Source organism: Cyanistes caeruleus, unplaced genomic scaffold (genome assembly GCF_971803275.1).
Source record: "Cyanistes caeruleus unplaced genomic scaffold, bCyaCae1.hap1.1 HAP1_SCAFFOLD_117, whole genome shotgun sequence".
Taxonomy (NCBI): domain Eukaryota; kingdom Metazoa; phylum Chordata; class Aves; order Passeriformes; family Paridae; genus Cyanistes; species Cyanistes caeruleus.
Window position 1 is genome coordinate 298,244 of NW_028255917.1, and position 20,512 is coordinate 318,755.

A 20,512-nucleotide genomic window follows, 5' to 3' on the forward strand; every position below is an offset into this window, starting at 1 on the left:
GTTTTGAGAAGATTCAGGGAATTTTGTGGGATGTTGCTGGAATTTTGTGGAATTTCTCTAGAATTTTGTGGGATATTGAGGAGATTTTGTGAGATGTTTGTGGGATTTTGAGGAGACTTGAAGAATTTTGTGGTATTTTTCTTGAATTTTGTGGACATTTGTGGAAATTTTGTGGGATGTTGCTGGAGTTTGGTAGGGTTTTGAGAAGATCCAAGGAATTTTGTAACATTTTACTGGAAATTTTGAGGATTTCCCTCGAATTTCTTGGAATTTGGAGGAGACTTGAAGAATTTTGAGGCAATGTTCTTAGATTTTGTGGAAATTGGTGGTGATTTTGGGAGATATCTGTGGAATTTTGTAATGTTTTGAGATGATTGTGGGAATTTTGTGGCATTTTTCTGGAATTTTGTGGGGCTTTTGAAGAATTTTGTGGGAGTTTTCTTGAATTTTGTGGAAATGTGTAGTGATTTTGTGAGATGGTTCTGGAATTTTGTAGGATATTGAAGAAATTTAATGAATTTTTGTGGGATTTTTCTTGAATTTTCTGGAAATTGGAGGAGATTTTTTGAGATGTTTCAGGAATTTGGTACGGTTTTGAGAAGATTGAGGCAATGTTGAGGAATTTTTCTGCAATTCTGTGGGGTTTTCCAGAATTTTTTTTGATATAGAGGAGATTTTGTGGGATGTTTCTGTAATTTAGTGGGATTATTGTGGGATTTGGAAGATACTTGAAGGATTGTGAGGGATTTTTCCTAGATTTTGTGGAAATTGGTGGAGATTTTGGGAGATGTTGCAGGAATTTGGTTGGGATTTAAGAAGATTGAGAGAATTTTGTGGCATTTTTCTGCAATTTTGTGGGGTATTCCAGAATTTTGTGGGATATTGAGGAGATTTTGTGAGATTTTGTGGGATTTTGTTAGATGTTTGTAGGATTTTGAGGAGACTTGAAGAATTTTTGAAGGATTTTTCTTGAATTTTCTGGAAATTGGAGGAGATTTTGTGGGATATTGCAGGAATTTGGTAGAAATTTGAGAAGATTTAGGGAACTGTGTGGGGCTTTTCAAGAATTTTGTGGGATTTGGAGGAGACTTGAAGAATTTTGAGGGATTTTTCCTGGATTTGGTGGAAATTGGTGGAGATTTTGGGAGATGTCTGTGGAATTTTGTAATGTTTTGAGAAGATTGTGGGAATTTTGTTGGATATTTTAGGAATTTTGAGGGGCTTTTCAAGAATATTTTGGGAGTTTTCTTTAGTTTGTGGAAATGTGTGGAGATTTTGTGAGATGGTTCTGGAATTTTGTGGGATATTGAGGAAATTTAATGAATTTTTTCGGATTTTTTCTTGAATTTTGTGGGCATTTGTGGAGATTTTGTGGGATGTTGCAGGAATTTGGCAGAAATTTGAGAAGATTGAGGGAATTGTGTGGGGCTTTTCTAGAATTTTGTGGCATATGGAGGAGACTTGAAGAATTTTGAGGGATTTTTCCTAGATTTTGTGGAAATTGGTGGAGATTTTGTGAGATGTTGCAGAAATTTGGTTGGGTTTTGAGAAGATTGAGTGAATTTTGTGGCATGTTTCTGCAATTTTGTGGGGTTTTCTTAGATTTTGTGGAAATTTGTTGAGATTTTGTGAGATGTTTGTGGAATTTTGTAATGCTTTGAGAAGATTGTGGGAATTTTGTGGCATTTTTCTGGAATTTTGAGGGGCTTTTCAAGAATTTTGTGGGAGTTTTCTTGAATTTTGTGGAAATGTGTAGAGATTTTGTGAGATGGTTCTGGAATTTTGTAGGATATTGAGGAAATTTAATGAATTTTTGTGGGATTTTTCCTGAATTTTCTGGAAATTGGAGGAGATTTTGTGAGATGTTGCAGGAATTTGGCTGGGTTTTGAGAAGACTGAGGGAGTTCTGTGGCATTTTTCTGCAATTTTGTGGGGTTTTCCAGAATTTTGTGGGATATTGAGGAGATTTTGTGAGATTTTGTGAGATTTTTCTGGGATTTGGAGGAGACTTGAAGAATTTTGTGAGATTTTTCTTGAATTTTGTGGACATTTGTGGACATTTTGTGGGATGTGGCTGGAGTTTGGTAGGGTTTTGAGAAGATTGAAGGAATTTTGTAACATTTTCCTGGAATTTTGAGGATTTCTCTTGAATTTTGTGGGATTTGGAGGAGACTTGAAGAATTTTGAGGGAATTTTCTTAGATTTGGTGGAAATTTGTAGACATTTTGTGAGATGTCTGTGGAATTTTGTAATGTTTGGAGAAGGTTTAGGGAATTTTGTGGGAGTTTTTTAGAATTTTGAGGAGCTTTTCAAGAATTTTGTGGCAGTTTTCTTGAATTTTGTGGAAATTGGTGGAGACCTGAAGAATTTTGAGGGAATTTTCGTAGATTTTGTGGAAATGTGTGGAGATTTTTTGAGATGTCTGGTATTTTGTAATGTTTTGGGAAGATTGTGGGAATTGTGTGGGATTTTTCTGGAATTTTGAGAGGCTTTCAAGAATTTTGTGGGAGTTTTCTTGAATTTTGTGGCAATTTGTTGAGATTTTTGTGAGATGGTTCTGGAATTTTGTGGGATATTGAGGAAATTTAGTGATTTTAGTGGGATTTTTCTTGAATTTTGTGGACATTCGTGGAGATTTTGTGAGATGTTGCAGGAATTTGGTAGAAATTTGAGAAGATTTAGAGAATTGTGTGGGGCTTTTCCAGAATTTTGTGCGATTTGGAGGAGACTTGAAGAATTTTGAGGGATTTTTCTTAGATTTTTCTGGAAATTGTTGGAGATTTTGTGAGATGGTGCAGGAATTTGGTTGTGTTTTGAGAAGATTGAGGGAATTTTGTGGGATTTTTCCTGGAATTTTGTGGAATTTCTCTAGAATTTTGTGGGATATTGAGGAGATTTTGTGAGATGTTTGTGGGATTTTGAGGAGACTTGAAGAATTTTGTGGTATTTTTCTTGAATTTTGTGGGAATTTGTGGACATTTTGTGGGATGTGGCTGGAGTTTGGTCAGGTTTTCAGAAAATTCAAGGAATTTTGTAGCATTTTCCTGGAATTTTGAGGATTTCTCTCGAATTCTGTGAGATTTGGAGGAGACTTGAAGAATTTTGTGGGATTTTTGTGAAGATTTTGTGGAAATTGGTGGAGATTTTGTGAGATGTTGCAGGAATTTGGTTGGGTTTTGAGAAGATTCAGGGAATTTTGTGGGATGTTGCGGGAATTTTGTGGAATTTCTCTAGAATTTTGTGGGATATTGAGGAGATTTTGTGGGATTTTGTGGGATGTTTGTGGGATTTTGAGGAGACTTGAAGAATTGTGGGGGAATTTTTTTAGATTTTCTAGACATTTGTGGAGATTTTGTGGGATATTGCAGGAATATGGTTGGGTTTTGAGTAAATTTGGGGAATTTTTGAGATTTTTCTGCAATTTTGTGGGATTTTGTGGGATGTTTGTGGGATTTTGAGGAGACTTGAAGAATTTTGTGGGATTTTTCTTGAATTTTGTGGCAATTTGTGGACATTTTGTGGGATGTAGCTGGAGTTTGGTAGGGTTTTGAGAAGATCCAAGGAATTTTAAACCATTTTCCTGGAATTTTGAGGATTTCTCTTGAATTTTGTGGGATTTCGAGGAGACTTGAAGAATTTTGAGGGAATTTTCTTAGATTTTGTGGAAATTTGTAGACATTTTGTGAGATGTCTGTGGAGTTTTGTAATGTTTGGAGAAGGTTTAGGGAATTTTGTGGGATTTTTTTAGAATTTTGAGGAGCTTTTCAAGAATTTTGTGGCAGTTTTCTTGAATTTTGTGGAAATTGGTGGAGACCTGAAGAATTTTGAGGGAATTTTCATAGATTTTGTGGAAATGTGTGGAGATTTTTTGAGATGTCTGGTATTTTGTAATGTTTTGGGAAGATTGTGGGAATTGTGTGGGATTTTTCTGGAATTTTGAGAGGCTTTCAAGAATTTTGTGGGAGTTTTCTTGAATTTTGTGGCAATTTGTTGAGATTTTTGTGAGATGGTTCTGGAATTTTGTGGGATATTGAGGAAATTTAGTGATTTTAGTGGGATTTTTCTTGAATTTTGTGGACATTCGTGGAGATTTTGTAGGATGATGCAGGAATTTGGTTGTGTTTTGGGAAGATTGAGGAAATTTTGTGGGATATTTCTGGAATTTTGTGGAAATTCTCTAGAATTTTGTGGGATATTGAGGAGATTTTGTGGGATGTTTGTGGGATGTTTGTGGAATTTGGAGGAGACTTGAAGAATTTTGAGGGATTTTTCCTAGATTTTGTGGAAATTGTTGGAGATTTTGTGGGATGTTGCTGGAGTTTGGTAGGATTTTGAGAAGATTGAAGGAATTTTGTAACATTTTCCTGGAATTTTGAGGATTTCTCTTGAATTTCTTGGAATCTGGAGGAGACTTGAAGAATTTTGAGGGAATTTTCTTAGATTTGGTGGAAATTTGTGGGGATTTTGTGAGATGTCTTTGGAATTTTGTAATGTTTGGAGAAGATTTAGGGAATTTTGTGAGGATTTTCCAGAATTTTGAGGGGCTTTCAAGAATTTTGTGGGAGTTTTCTTGAATTTTGTGGAAATTTGTTTAGATTTTGTGAGATGGTTCTGGAATTTTGTGGGATATTGAGGAAATTTAGTTAATTTTGTGGGATTTTTCTTGAATGATGTGGACATTCGTGGCCATTTTGTGGGATGTTACAGGAATTTGGTAAGGTTTTCAGAAGATTTAGGGAATTGTGTGGGGCTTTTCCAGAATTTTGTGGGATTTTTCTTTGATAATGTGAAAATTGGTGGAGGTTTTGTGAGACGTCTCTGGAATTTTGTAATGTTTGGAGAAGATTTAGGGAATTTTGTGGCATTTTTCTGCAATTTTGTGGAATTTCTCTAGAATTTTCTGTGATATTGAGGAGATTTTGTGGGATGTTTCTGGAATTTTGTGGGATTTTTCTAGGATTTGGAGGAGACTTGAAGAATTTTGTGGGATTTTTGTGGAGATTTTGTGGAAATTGGTGGAGATTTTGTGAGATGTTGCAGGAATTTGTTTGGGTTTTGAGAAGATTCAGGGAATTTTGTGGGATGTTGCAGGAATTTTGTGGAATTTCTCTAGAATTTTGTGGGATATTGAGGAGATTTTGTGGGATTTTGTGGGATGTTTGTGGGATTTTGAGGAGACTTGAAGAATTGTGGGGGAATTTTTTTAGATTTTCTAGACATTTGTGGAGATTTTGTGGGATATTGCAGGAATATGGTTGGGTTTTGAGTAAATTTGGGGAATTTTTGAGATTTTTCTGCAATTTTGTGGGATTTTGTGGGAATGTTTGTGGGATTTTGAGGAGACTTGAAGAATTTTGTGGGATTTTTCTTGAATTTTGTGGCAATTTGTGGACATTTTTTGGGATGTGGCTGGAGTTTGGTAGGGTTTTGAGAAGATCCAAGGAATTTTAAACCATTTTCCTGGAATTTTGAGGATTTCTCTTGAATTTTGTGGGATTTCGAGGAGACTTGAAGAATTTTGAGGGAATTTTCTTAGATTTTGTGGAAATTTGTAGACATTTTGTGAGATGTCTGTGGAGTTTTGTAATGTTTGGAGAAGGTTTAGGGAATTTTGTGGGATTTTTTTAGAATTTTGAGGAGCTTTTCAAGAATTTTGTGGCAGTTTTCTTGAATTTTGTGGAAATTGGTGGAGACCTGAAGAATTTTGAGGGAATTTTCATAGATTTTGTGGAAATGTGTGGAGATTTTTTGAGATGTCTGGTATTTTGTAATGTTTTGGGAAGATTGTGGGAATTGTGTGGGATTTTTCTGGAATTTTGAGAGGCTTTCAAGAATTTTGTGGGAGTTTTCTTGAATTTTGTGGCAATTTGTTGAGATTTTTGTGAGATGGTTCTGGAATTTTGTGGGATATTGAGGAAATTTAGTGATTTTAGTGGGATTTTTCTTGAATTTTGTGGACATTCGTGGAGATTTTGTGAGATGTTGCAGGAATTTGGTAGAAATTTGAGAAGATTTAGAGAATTGTGTGGGGCTTTTCCAGAATTTTGTGCGATTTGGAGGAGACTTGAAGAATTTTGAGGGATTTTTCTTAGATTTTTCTGGAAATTGTTGGAGATTTTGTGAGATGGTGCAGGAATTTGGTTGTGTTTTGAGAAGATTGAGGGAATTTTGTGGGATTTTTCCTGGAATTTTGTGGAATTTCTCTAGAATTTTGTGGGATATTGAGGAGATTTTGTGAGATGTTTGTGGGATTTTGAGGAGACTTGAAGAATTTTGTGGTATTTTTCTTGAATTTTGTGGGAATTTGTGGACATTTTGTGGGATGTGGCTGGAGTTTGGTCAGGTTTTCAGAAAATTCAAGGAATTTTGTAGCATTTTCCTGGAATTTTGAGGATTTCTCTCGAATTCTGTGAGATTTGGAGGAGACTTGAAGAATTTTGTGGGATTTTTGTGAAGATTTTGTGGAAATTGGTGGAGATTTTGTGAGATGTTGCAGGAATTTGGTTGGGTTTTGAGAAGATTCAGGGAATTTTGTGGGATGTTGCGGGAATTTTGTGGAATTTCTCTAGAATTTTGTGGGATATTGAGGAGATTTTGTGGGATTTTGTGGGATGTTTGTGGGATTTTGAGGAGACTTGAAGAATTGTGGGGGAATTTTTTTAGATTTTCTAGACATTTGTGGAGATTTTGTGGGATATTGCAGGAATATGGTTGGGTTTTGAGTAAATTTGGGGAATTTTTGAGATTTTTCTGCAATTTTGTGGGATTTTGTGGGATGTTTGTGGGATTTTGAGGAGACTTGAAGAATTTTGTGGGATTTTTCTTGAATTTTGTGGCAATTTGTGGACATTTTGTGGGATGTAGCTGGAGTTTGGTAGGGTTTTGAGAAGATCCAAGGAATTTTAAACCATTTTCCTGGAATTTTGAGGATTTCTCTTGAATTTTGTGGGATTTCGAGGAGACTTGAAGAATTTTGAGGGAATTTTCTTAGATTTTGTGGAAATTTGTAGACATTTTGTGAGATGTCTGTGGAGTTTTGTAATGTTTGGAGAAGGTTTAGGGAATTTTGTGGGATTTTTTTAGAATTTTGAGGAGCTTTTCAAGAATTTTGTGGCAGTTTTCTTGAATTTTGTGGAAATTGGTGGAGACCTGAAGAATTTTGAGGGAATTTTCATAGATTTTGTGGAAATGTGTGGAGATTTTTTGAGATGTCTGGTATTTTGTAATGTTTTGGGAAGATTGTGGGAATTGTGTGGGATTTTTCTGGAATTTTGAGAGGCTTTCAAGAATTTTGTGGGAGTTTTCTTGAATTTTGTGGCAATTTGTTGAGATTTTTGTGAGATGGTTCTGGAATTTTGTGGGATATTGAGGAAATTTAGTGATTTTAGTGGGATTTTTCTTGAATTTTGTGGACATTCGTGGAGATTTTGTAGGATGATGCAGGAATTTGGTTGTGTTTTGGGAAGATTGAGGAAATTTTGTGGGATATTTCTGGAATTTTGTGGAAATTCTCTAGAATTTTGTGGGATATTGAGGAGATTTTGTGGGATGTTTGTGGGATGTTTGTGGAATTTGGAGGAGACTTGAAGAATTTTGAGGGATTTTTCCTAGATTTTGTGGAAATTGTTGGAGATTTTGTGGGATGTTGCTGGAGTTTGGTAGGATTTTGAGAAGATTGAAGGAATTTTGTAACATTTTCCTGGAATTTTGAGGATTTCTCTTGAATTTCTTGGAATCTGGAGGAGACTTGAAGAATTTTGAGGGAATTTTCTTAGATTTGGTGGAAATTTGTGGGGATTTTGTGAGATGTCTTTGGAATTTTGTAATGTTTGGAGAAGATTTAGGGAATTTTGTGAGGATTTTCCAGAATTTTGAGGGGCTTTCAAGAATTTTGTGGGAGTTTTCTTGAATTTTGTGGAAATTTGTTTAGATTTTGTGAGATGGTTCTGGAATTTTGTGGGATATTGAGGAAATTTAGTTAATTTTGTGGGATTTTTCTTGAATGATGTGGACATTCGTGGAGATTTTGTGAGATGTTGCAGGAATTTGGTAAGGTTTTCAGAAGATTTAGGGAATTGTGTGGGGCTTTTCCAGAATTTTGTGGGATTTTTCTTTGATAATGTGAAAATTGGTGGAGGTTTTGTGAGACGTCTCTGGAATTTTGTAATGTTTGGAGAAGATTTAAGGAATTTTGTGGCATTTTTCTGCAATTTTGTGGAATTTCTCTAGAATTTTCTGTGATATTGAGGAGATTTTGTGGGATGTTTCTGGAATTTTGTGGGATTTTTCTAGGATTTGGAGGAGACTTGAAGAATTTTGTGGGATTTTTGTGGAGATTTTGTGGAAATTGGTGGAGATTTTGTGAGATGTTGCAGGAATTTGGTTGGGTTTTGAGAAGATTCAGGGAATTTTGTGGGATGTTGCAGGAATTTTGTGGAATTTCTCTAGAATTTTGTGGGATATTGAGGAGATTTTGTGGGATTTTGTGGGATGTTTGTGGGATTTTGAGGAGACTTGAAGAATTGTGGGGGAATTTTTTTAGATTTTCTAGACATTTGTGGAGATTTTGTGGGATATTGCAGGAATATGGTTGGGTTTTGAGTAAATTTGGGGAATTTTTGAGATTTTTCTGCAATTTTGTGGGATTTTGTGGGAATGTTTGTGGGATTTTGAGGAGACTTGAAGAATTTTGTGGGATTTTTCTTGAATTTTGTGGCAATTTGTGGACATTTTTTGGGATGTGGCTGGAGTTTGGTAGGGTTTTGAGAAGATCCAAGGAATTTTAAACCATTTTCCTGGAATTTTGAGGATTTCTCTTGAATTTTGTGGGATTTCGAGGAGACTTGAAGAATTTTGAGGGAATTTTCTTAGATTTTGTGGAAATTTGTAGACATTTTGTGAGATGTCTGTGGAGTTTTGTAATGTTTGGAGAAGGTTTAGGGAATTTTGTGGGATTTTTTTAGAATTTTGAGGAGCTTTTCAAGAATTTTGTGGCAGTTTTCTTGAATTTTGTGGAAATTGGTGGAGACCTGAAGAATTTTGAGGGAATTTTCATAGATTTTGTGGAAATGTGTGGAGATTTTTTGAGATGTCTGGTATTTTGTAATGTTTTGGGAAGATTGTGGGAATTGTGTGGGATTTTTCTGGAATTTTGAGAGGCTTTCAAGAATTTTGTGGGAGTTTTCTTGAATTTTGTGGCAATTTGTTGAGATTTTTGTGAGATGGTTCTGGAATTTTGTGGGATATTGAGGAAATTTAGTGATTTTAGTGGGATTTTTCTTGAATTTTGTGGACATTCGTGGAGATTTTGTGAGATGTTGCAGGAATTTGGTAGAAATTTGAGAAGATTTAGAGAATTGTGTGGGGCTTTTCCAGAATTTTGTGCGATTTGGAGGAGACTTGAAGAATTTTGAGGGATTTTTCTTAGATTTTTCTGGAAATTGTTGGAGATTTTGTGAGATGGTGCAGGAATTTGGTTGTGTTTTGAGAAGATTGAGGGAATTTTGTGGGATTTTTCCTGGAATTTTGTGGAATTTCTCTAGAATTTTGTGGGATATTGAGGAGATTTTGTGAGATGTTTGTGGGATTTTGAGGAGACTTGAAGAATTTTGTGGTATTTTTCTTGAATTTTGTGGGAATTTGTGGACATTTTGTGGGATGTGGCTGGAGTTTGGTCAGGTTTTCAGAAAATTCAAGGAATTTTGTAGCATTTTCCTGGAATTTTGAGGATTTCTCTCGAATTCTGTGAGATTTGGAGGAGACTTGAAGAATTTTGTGGGATTTTTGTGAAGATTTTGTGGAAATTGGTGGAGATTTTGTGAGATGTTGCAGGAATTTGGTTGGGTTTTGAGAAGATTCAGGGAATTTTGTGGGATGTTGCGGGAATTTTGTGGAATTTCTCTAGAATTTTGTGGGATATTGAGGAGATTTTGTGGGATTTTGTGGGATGTTTGTGGGATTTTGAGGAGACTTGAAGAATTGTGGGGGAATTTTTTTAGATTTTCTAGACATTTGTGGAGATTTTGTGGGATATTGCAGGAATATGGTTGGGTTTTGAGTAAATTTGGGGAATTTTTGAGATTTTTCTGCAATTTTGTGGGATTTTGTGGGATGTTTGTGGGATTTTGAGGAGACTTGAAGAATTTTGTGGGATTTTTCTTGAATTTTGTGGCAATTTGTGGACATTTTGTGGGATGTAGCTGGAGTTTGGTAGGGTTTTGAGAAGATCCAAGGAATTTTAAACCATTTTCCTGGAATTTTGAGGATTTCTCTTGAATTTTGTGGGATTTCGAGGAGACTTGAAGAATTTTGAGGGAATTTTCTTAGATTTTGTGGAAATTTGTAGACATTTTGTGAGATGTCTGTGGAGTTTTGTAATGTTTGGAGAAGGTTTAGGGAATTTTGTGGGATTTTTTTAGAATTTTGAGGAGCTTTTCAAGAATTTTGTGGCAGTTTTCTTGAATTTTGTGGAAATTGGTGGAGACCTGAAGAATTTTGAGGGAATTTTCATAGATTTTGTGGAAATGTGTGGAGATTTTTTGAGATGTCTGGTATTTTGTAATGTTTTGGGAAGATTGTGGGAATTGTGTGGGATTTTTCTGGAATTTTGAGAGGCTTTCAAGAATTTTGTGGGAGTTTTCTTGAATTTTGTGGCAATTTGTTGAGATTTTTGTGAGATGGTTCTGGAATTTTGTGGGATATTGAGGAAATTTAGTGATTTTAGTGGGATTTTTCTTGAATTTTGTGGACATTCGTGGAGATTTTGTAGGATGATGCAGGAATTTGGTTGTGTTTTGGGAAGATTGAGGAAATTTTGTGGGATATTTCTGGAATTTTGTGGAAATTCTCTAGAATTTTGTGGGATATTGAGGAGATTTTGTGGGATGTTTGTGGGATGTTTGTGGAATTTGGAGGAGACTTGAAGAATTTTGAGGGATTTTTCCTAGATTTTGTGGAAATTGTTGGAGATTTTGTGGGATGTTGCTGGAGTTTGGTAGGATTTTGAGAAGATTGAAGGAATTTTGTAACATTTTCCTGGAATTTTGAGGATTTCTCTTGAATTTCTTGGAATCTGGAGGAGACTTGAAGAATTTTGAGGGAATTTTCTTAGATTTGGTGGAAATTTGTGGGGATTTTGTGAGATGTCTTTGGAATTTTGTAATGTTTGGAGAAGATTTAGGGAATTTTGTGAGGATTTTCCAGAATTTTGAGGGGCTTTCAAGAATTTTGTGGGAGTTTTCTTGAATTTTGTGGAAATTTGTTTAGATTTTGTGAGATGGTTCTGGAATTTTGTGGGATATTGAGGAAATTTAGTTAATTTTGTGGGATTTTTCTTGAATGATGTGGACATTCGTGGCCATTTTGTGGGATGTTACAGGAATTTGGTAAGGTTTTCAGAAGATTTAGGGAATTGTGTGGGGCTTTTCCAGAATTTTGTGGGATTTTTCTTTGATAATGTGAAAATTGGTGGAGGTTTTGTGAGACGTCTCTGGAATTTTGTAATGTTTGGAGAAGATTTAGGGAATTTTGTGGCATTTTTCTGCAATTTTGTGGAATTTCTCTAGAATTTTCTGTGATATTGAGGAGATTTTGTGGGATGTTTCTGGAATTTTGTGGGATTTTTCTAGGATTTGGAGGAGACTTGAAGAATTTTGTGGGATTTTTGTGGAGATTTTGTGGAAATTGGTGGAGATTTTGTGAGATGTTGCAGGAATTTGTTTGGGTTTTGAGAAGATTCAGGGAATTTTGTGGGATGTTGCAGGAATTTTGTGGAATTTCTCTAGAATTTTGTGGGATATTGAGGAGATTTTGTGGGATTTTGTGGGATGTTTGTGGGATTTTGAGGAGACTTGAAGAATTGTGGGGGAATTTTTTTAGATTTTCTAGACATTTGTGGAGATTTTGTGGGATATTGCAGGAATATGGTTGGGTTTTGAGTAAATTTGGGGAATTTTTGAGATTTTTCTGCAATTTTGTGGGATTTTGTGGGAATGTTTGTGGGATTTTGAGGAGACTTGAAGAATTTTGTGGGATTTTTCTTGAATTTTGTGGCAATTTGTGGACATTTTTTGGGATGTGGCTGGAGTTTGGTAGGGTTTTGAGAAGATCCAAGGAATTTTAAACCATTTTCCTGGAATTTTGAGGATTTCTCTTGAATTTTGTGGGATTTCGAGGAGACTTGAAGAATTTTGAGGGAATTTTCTTAGATTTTGTGGAAATTTGTAGACATTTTGTGAGATGTCTGTGGAGTTTTGTAATGTTTGGAGAAGGTTTAGGGAATTTTGTGGGATTTTTTTAGAATTTTGAGGAGCTTTTCAAGAATTTTGTGGCAGTTTTCTTGAATTTTGTGGAAATTGGTGGAGACCTGAAGAATTTTGAGGGAATTTTCATAGATTTTGTGGAAATGTGTGGAGATTTTTTGAGATGTCTGGTATTTTGTAATGTTTTGGGAAGATTGTGGGAATTGTGTGGGATTTTTCTGGAATTTTGAGAGGCTTTCAAGAATTTTGTGGGAGTTTTCTTGAATTTTGTGGCAATTTGTTGAGATTTTTGTGAGATGGTTCTGGAATTTTGTGGGATATTGAGGAAATTTAGTGATTTTAGTGGGATTTTTCTTGAATTTTGTGGACATTCGTGGAGATTTTGTGAGATGTTGCAGGAATTTGGTAGAAATTTGAGAAGATTTAGAGAATTGTGTGGGGCTTTTCCAGAATTTTGTGCGATTTGGAGGAGACTTGAAGAATTTTGAGGGATTTTTCTTAGATTTTTCTGGAAATTGTTGGAGATTTTGTGAGATGGTGCAGGAATTTGGTTGTGTTTTGAGAAGATTGAGGGAATTTTGTGGGATTTTTCCTGGAATTTTGTGGAATTTCTCTAGAATTTTGTGGGATATTGAGGAGATTTTGTGAGATGTTTGTGGGATTTTGAGGAGACTTGAAGAATTTTGTGGTATTTTTCTTGAATTTTGTGGGAATTTGTGGACATTTTGTGGGATGTGGCTGGAGTTTGGTCAGGTTTTCAGAAAATTCAAGGAATTTTGTAGCATTTTCCTGGAATTTTGAGGATTTCTCTCGAATTCTGTGAGATTTGGAGGAGACTTGAAGAATTTTGTGGGATTTTTGTGAAGATTTTGTGGAAATTGGTGGAGATTTTGTGAGATGTTGCAGGAATTTGGTTGGGTTTTGAGAAGATTCAGGGAATTTTGTGGGATGTTGCGGGAATTTTGTGGAATTTCTCTAGAATTTTGTGGGATATTGAGGAGATTTTGTGGGATTTTGTGGGATGTTTGTGGGATTTTGAGGAGACTTGAAGAATTGTGGGGGAATTTTTTTAGATTTTCTAGACATTTGTGGAGATTTTGTGGGATATTGCAGGAATATGGTTGGGTTTTGAGTAAATTTGGGGAATTTTTGAGATTTTTCTGCAATTTTGTGGGATTTTGTGGGATGTTTGTGGGATTTTGAGGAGACTTGAAGAATTTTGTGGGATTTTTCTTGAATTTTGTGGCAATTTGTGGACATTTTGTGGGATGTAGCTGGAGTTTGGTAGGGTTTTGAGAAGATCCAAGGAATTTTAAACCATTTTCCTGGAATTTTGAGGATTTCTCTTGAATTTTGTGGGATTTCGAGGAGACTTGAAGAATTTTGAGGGAATTTTCTTAGATTTTGTGGAAATTTGTAGACATTTTGTGAGATGTCTGTGGAGTTTTGTAATGTTTGGAGAAGGTTTAGGGAATTTTGTGGGATTTTTTTAGAATTTTGAGGAGCTTTTCAAGAATTTTGTGGCAGTTTTCTTGAATTTTGTGGAAATTGGTGGAGACCTGAAGAATTTTGAGGGAATTTTCATAGATTTTGTGGAAATGTGTGGAGATTTTTTGAGATGTCTGGTATTTTGTAATGTTTTGGGAAGATTGTGGGAATTGTGTGGGATTTTTCTGGAATTTTGAGAGGCTTTCAAGAATTTTGTGGGAGTTTTCTTGAATTTTGTGGCAATTTGTTGAGATTTTTGTGAGATGGTTCTGGAATTTTGTGGGATATTGAGGAAATTTAGTGATTTTAGTGGGATTTTTCTTGAATTTTGTGGACATTCGTGGAGATTTTGTAGGATGATGCAGGAATTTGGTTGTGTTTTGGGAAGATTGAGGAAATTTTGTGGGATATTTCTGGAATTTTGTGGAAATTCTCTAGAATTTTGTGGGATATTGAGGAGATTTTGTGGGATGTTTGTGGGATGTTTGTGGAATTTGGAGGAGACTTGAAGAATTTTGAGGGATTTTTCCTAGATTTTGTGGAAATTGTTGGAGATTTTGTGGGATGTTGCTGGAGTTTGGTAGGATTTTGAGAAGATTGAAGGAATTTTGTAACATTTTCCTGGAATTTTGAGGATTTCTCTTGAATTTCTTGGAATCTGGAGGAGACTTGAAGAATTTTGAGGGAATTTTCTTAGATTTGGTGGAAATTTGTGGGGATTTTGTGAGATGTCTTTGGAATTTTGTAATGTTTGGAGAAGATTTAGGGAATTTTGTGAGGATTTTCCAGAATTTTGAGGGGCTTTCAAGAATTTTGTGGGAGTTTTCTTGAATTTTGTGGAAATTTGTTTAGATTTTGTGAGATGGTTCTGGAATTTTGTGGGATATTGAGGAAATTTAGTTAATTTTGTGGGATTTTTCTTGAATGATGTGGACATTCGTGGAGATTTTGTGAGATGTTGCAGGAATTTGGTAAGGTTTTCAGAAGATTTAGGGAATTGTGTGGGGCTTTTCCAGAATTTTGTGGGATTTTTCTTTGATAATGTGAAAATTGGTGGAGGTTTTGTGAGACGTCTCTGGAATTTTGTAATGTTTGGAGAAGATTTAAGGAATTTTGTGGCATTTTTCTGCAATTTTGTGGAATTTCTCTAGAATTTTCTGTGATATTGAGGAGATTTTGTGGGATGTTTCTGGAATTTTGTGGGATTTTTCTAGGATTTGGAGGAGACTTGAAGAATTTTGTGGGATTTTTGTGGAGATTTTGTGGAAATTGGTGGAGATTTTGTGAGATGTTGCAGGAATTTGGTTGGGTTTTGAGAAGATTCAGGGAATTTTGTGGGATGTTGCAGGAATTTTGTGGAATTTCTCTAGAATTTTGTGGGATATTGAGGAGATTTTGTGGGATTTTGTGGGATGTTTGTGGGATTTTGAGGAGACTTGAAGAATTGTGGGGGAATTTTTTTAGATTTTCTAGACATTTGTGGAGATTTTGTGGGATATTGCAGGAATATGGTTGGGTTTTGAGTAAATTTGGGGAATTTTTGAGATTTTTCTGCAATTTTGTGGGATTTTGTGGGAATGTTTGTGGGATTTTGAGGAGACTTGAAGAATTTTGTGGGATTTTTCTTGAATTTTGTGGCAATTTGTGGACATTTTTTGGGATGTGGCTGGAGTTTGGTAGGGTTTTGAGAAGATCCAAGGAATTTTAAACCATTTTCCTGGAATTTTGAGGATTTCTCTTGAATTTTGTGGGATTTCGAGGAGACTTGAAGAATTTTGAGGGAATTTTCTTAGATTTTGTGGAAATTTGTAGACATTTTGTGAGATGTCTGTGGAGTTTTGTAATGTTTGGAGAAGGTTTAGGGAATTTTGTGGGATTTTTTTAGAATTTTGAGGAGCTTTTCAAGAATTTTGTGGCAGTTTTCTTGAATTTTGTGGAAATTGGTGGAGACCTGAAGAATTTTGAGGGAATTTTCATAGATTTTGTGGAAATGTGTGGAGATTTTTTGAGATGTCTGGTATTTTGTAATGTTTTGGGAAGATTGTGGGAATTGTGTGGGATTTTTCTGGAATTTTGAGAGGCTTTCAAGAATTTTGTGGGAGTTTTCTTGAATTTTGTGGCAATTTGTTGAGATTTTTGTGAGATGGTTCTGGAATTTTGTGGGATATTGAGGAAATTTAGTGATTTTAGTGGGATTTTTCTTGAATTTTGTGGACATTCGTGGAGATTTTGTGAGATGTTGCAGGAATTTGGTAGAAATTTGAGAAGATTTAGAGAATTGTGTGGGGCTTTTCCAGAATTTTGTGCGATTTGGAGGAGACTTGAAGAATTTTGAGGGATTTTTCTTAGATTTTTCTGGAAATTGTTGGAGATTTTGTGAGATGGTGCAGGAATTTGGTTGTGTTTTGAGAAGATTGAGGGAATTTTGTGGGATTTTTCCTGGAATTTTGTGGAATTTCTCTAGAATTTTGTGGGATATTGAGGAGATTTTGTGAGATGTTTGTGGGATTTTGAGGAGACTTGAAGAATTTTGTGGTATTTTTCTTGAATTTTGTGGGAATTTGTGGACATTTTGTGGGATGTGGCTGGAGTTTGGTCAGGTTTTCAGAAAATTCAAGGAATTTTGTAGCATTTTCCTGGAATTTTGAGGATTTCTCTCGAATTCTGTGAGATTTGGAGGAGACTTGAAGAATTTTGTGGGATTTTTGTGAAGATTTTGTGGAAATTGGTGGAGATTTTGTGAGATGTTGCAGGAATTTGGTTGGGTTTTGAGAAGATTCAGGGAATTTTGTGGGATGTTGCGGGAATTTTGTGGAATTTCTCTAGAATTTTGTGGGATATTGAGGAGATTTTGTGGGATTTTGTGGGATGTTTGTGGGATTTTGAGGAGACTTGAAGAATTGTGGGGGAATTTTTTTAGATTTTCTAGACATTTGTGGAGATTTTGTGGGATATTGCAGGAATATGGTTGGGTTTTGAGTAAATTTGGGGAATTTTTGAGATTTTTCTGCAATTTTGTGGGATTTTGTGGGATGTTTGTGGGATTTTGAGGAGACTTGAAGAATTTTGTGGGATTTTTCTTGAATTTTGTGGCAATTTGTGGACATTTTGTGGGATGTAGCTGGAGTTTGGTAGGGTTTTGAGAAGATCCAAGGAATTTTAAACCATTTTCCTGGAATTTTGAGGATTTCTCTTGAATTTTGTGGGATTTCGAGGAGACTTGAAGAATTTTGAGGGAATTTTCTTAGATTTTGTGGAAATTTGTAGACATTTTGTGAGATGTCTGTGGAGTTTTGTAATGTTTGGAGAAGGTTTAGGGAATTTTGTGGGATTTTTTTAGAATTTTGAGGAGCTTTTCAAGAATTTTGTGGCAGTTTTCTTGAATTTTGTGGAAATTGGTGGAGACCTGAAGAATTTTGAGGGAATTTTCATAGATTTTGTGGAAATGTGTGGAGATTTTTTGAGATGTCTGGTATTTTGTAATGTTTTGGGAAGATTGTGGGAATTGTGTGGGATTTTTCTGGAATTTTGAGAGGCTTTCAAGAATTTTGTGGGAGTTTTCTTGAATTTTGTGGCAATTTGTTGAGATTTTTGTGAGATGGTTCTGGAATTTTGTGGGATATTGAGGAAATTTAGTGATTTTAGTGGGATTTTTCTTGAATTTTGTGGACATTCGTGGAGATTTTGTAGGATGATGCAGGAATTTGGTTGTGTTTTGGGAAGATTGAGGAAATTTTGTGGGATATTTCTGGAATTTTGTGGAAATTCTCTAGAATTTTGTGGGATATTGAGGAGATTTTGTGGGATGTTTGTGGGATGTTTGTGGAATTTGGAGGAGACTTGAAGAATTTTGAGGGATTTTTCCTAGATTTTGTGGAAATTGTTGGAGATTTTGTGGGATGTTGCTGGAGTTTGGTAGGATTTTGAGAAGATTGAAGGAATTTTGTAACATTTTCCTGGAATTTTGAGGATTTCTCTTGAATTTCTTGGAATCTGGAGGAGACTTGAAGAATTTTGAGGGAATTTTCTTAGATTTGGTGGAAATTTGTGGGGATTTTGTGAGATGTCTTTGGAATTTTGTAATGTTTGGAGAAGATTTAGGGAATTTTGTGAGGATTTTCCAGAATTTTGAGGGGCTTTCAAGAATTTTGTGGGAGTTTTCTTGAATTTTGTGGAAATTTGTTTAGATTTTGTGAGATGGTTCTGGAATTTTGTGGGATATTGAGGAAATTTAGTTAATTTTGTGGGATTTTTCTTGAATGATGTGGACATTCGTGGCCATTTTGTGGGATGTTACAGGAATTTGGTAAGGTTTTCAGAAGATTTAGGGAATTGTGTGGGGCTTTTCCAGAATTTTGTGGGATTTTTCTTTGATAATGTGAAAATTGGTGGAGGTTTTGTGAGACGTCTCTGGAATTTTGTAATGTTTGGAGAAGATTTAGGGAATTTTGTGGCATTTTTCTGCAATTTTGTGGAATTTCTCTAGAATTTTCTGTGATATTGAGGAGATTTTGTGGGATGTTTCTGGAATTTTGTGGGATTTTTCTAGGATTTGGAGGAGACTTGAAGAATTTTGTGGGATTTTTGTGGAGATTTTGTGGAAATTGGTGGAGATTTTGTGAGATGTTGCAGGAATTTGTTTGGGTTTTGAGAAGATTCAGGGAATTTTGTGGGATGTTGCAGGAATTTTGTGGAATTTCTCTAGAATTTTGTGGGATATTGAGGAGATTTTGTGGGATTTTGTGGGATGTTTGTGGGATTTTGAGGAGACTTGAAGAATTGTGGGGGAATTTTTTTAGATTTTCTAGACATTTGTGGAGATTTTGTGGGATATTGCAGGAATATGGTTGGGTTTTGAGTAAATTTGGGGAATTTTTGAGATTTTTCTGCAATTTTGTGGGATTTTGTGGGAATGTTTGTGGGATTTTGAGGAGACTTGAAGAATTTTGTGGGATTTTTCTTGAATTTTGTGGCAATTTGTGGACATTTTTTGGGATGTGGCTGGAGTTTGGTAGGGTTTTGAGAAGATCCAAGGAATTTTAAACCATTTTCCTGGAATTTTGAGGATTTCTCTTGAATTTTGTGGGATTTCGAGGAGACTTGAAGAATTTTGAGGGAATTTTCTTAGATTTTGTGGAAATTTGTAGACATTTTGTGAGATGTCTGTGGAGTTTTGTAATGTTTGGAGAAGGTTTAGGGAATTTTGTGGGATTTTTTTAGAATTTTGAGGAGCTTTTCAAGAATTTTGTGGCAGTTTTCTTGAATTTTGTGGAAATTGGTGGAGACCTGAAGAATTTTGAGGGAATTTTCATAGATTTTGTGGAAATGTGTGGAGATTTTTTGAGATGTCTGGTATTTTGTAATGTTTTGGGAAGATTGTGGGAATTGTGTGGGATTTTTCTGGAATTTTGAGAGGCTTTCAAGAATTTTGTGGGAGTTTTCTTGAATTTTGTGGCAATTTGTTGAGATTTTTGTGAGATGGTTCTGGAATTTTGTGGGATATTGAGGAAATTTAGTGATTTTAGTGGGATTTTTCTTGAATTTTGTGGACATTCGTGGAGATTTTGTGAGATGTTGCAGGAATTTGGTAGAAATTTGAGAAGATTTAGAGAATTGTGTGGGGCTTTTCCAGAATTTTGTGCGATTTGGAGGAGACTTGAAGAATTTTGAGGGATTTTTCTTAGATTTTTCTGGAAATTGTTGGAGATTTTGTGAGATGGTGCAGGAATTTGGTTGTGTTTTGAGAAGATTGAGGGAATTTTGTGGGATTTTTCCTGGAATTTTGTGGAATTTCTCTAGAATTTTGTGGGATATTGAGGAGATTTTGTGAGATGTTTGTGGGATTTTGAGGAGACTTGAAGAATTTTGTGGTATTTTTCTTGAATTTTGTGGGAATTTGTGGACATTTTGTGGGATGTGGCTGGAGTTTGGTCAGGTTTTCAGAAAATTCAAGGAATTTTGTAGCATTTTCCTGGAATTTTGAGGATTTCTCTCGAATTCTGTGAGATTTGGAGGAGACTTGAAGAATTTTGTGGGATTTTTGTGAAGATTTTGTGGAAATTGGTGGAGATTTTGTGAGATGTTGCAGGAATTTGGTTGGGTTTTGAGAAGATTCAGGGAATTTTGTGGGATGTTGCGGGAATTTTGTGGAATTTCTCTAGAATTTTGTGGGATATTGAGGAGATTTTGTGGGATTTTGTGGGATGTTTGTGGGATTTTGAGGAGACTTGAAGAATTGTGGGGGAATTTTTTTAGATTTTCTAGACATTTGTGGAGATTTTGTGGGATATTGCAGGAATATGGTTGGGTTTTGAGTAAATTTGGGGAATTTTTGAGATTTTTCTGCAATTTTGTGGGATTTTGTGGGATGTTTGTGGGATTTTGAGGAGACTTGAAGAATTTTGTGGGATTTTTCTTGAATTTTGTGGCAATTTGTGGACATTTTGTGGGATGTAGCTGGAGTTTGGTAGGGTTTTGAGAAGATCCAAGGAATTTTAAACCATTTTCCTGGAATTTTGAGGATTTCTCTTGAATTTTGTGGGATTTCGAGGAGACTTGAAGAATTTTGAGGGAATTTTCTTAGATTTTGTGGAAATTTGTAGACATTTTGTGAGATGTCTGTGGAGTTTTGTAATGTTTGGAGAAGGTTTAGGGAATTTTGTGGGATTTTTTTAGAATTTTGAGGAGCTTTTCAAGAATTTTGTGGCAGTTTTCTTGAATTTTGTGGAAATTGGTGGAGACCTGAAGAATTTTGAGGGAATTTT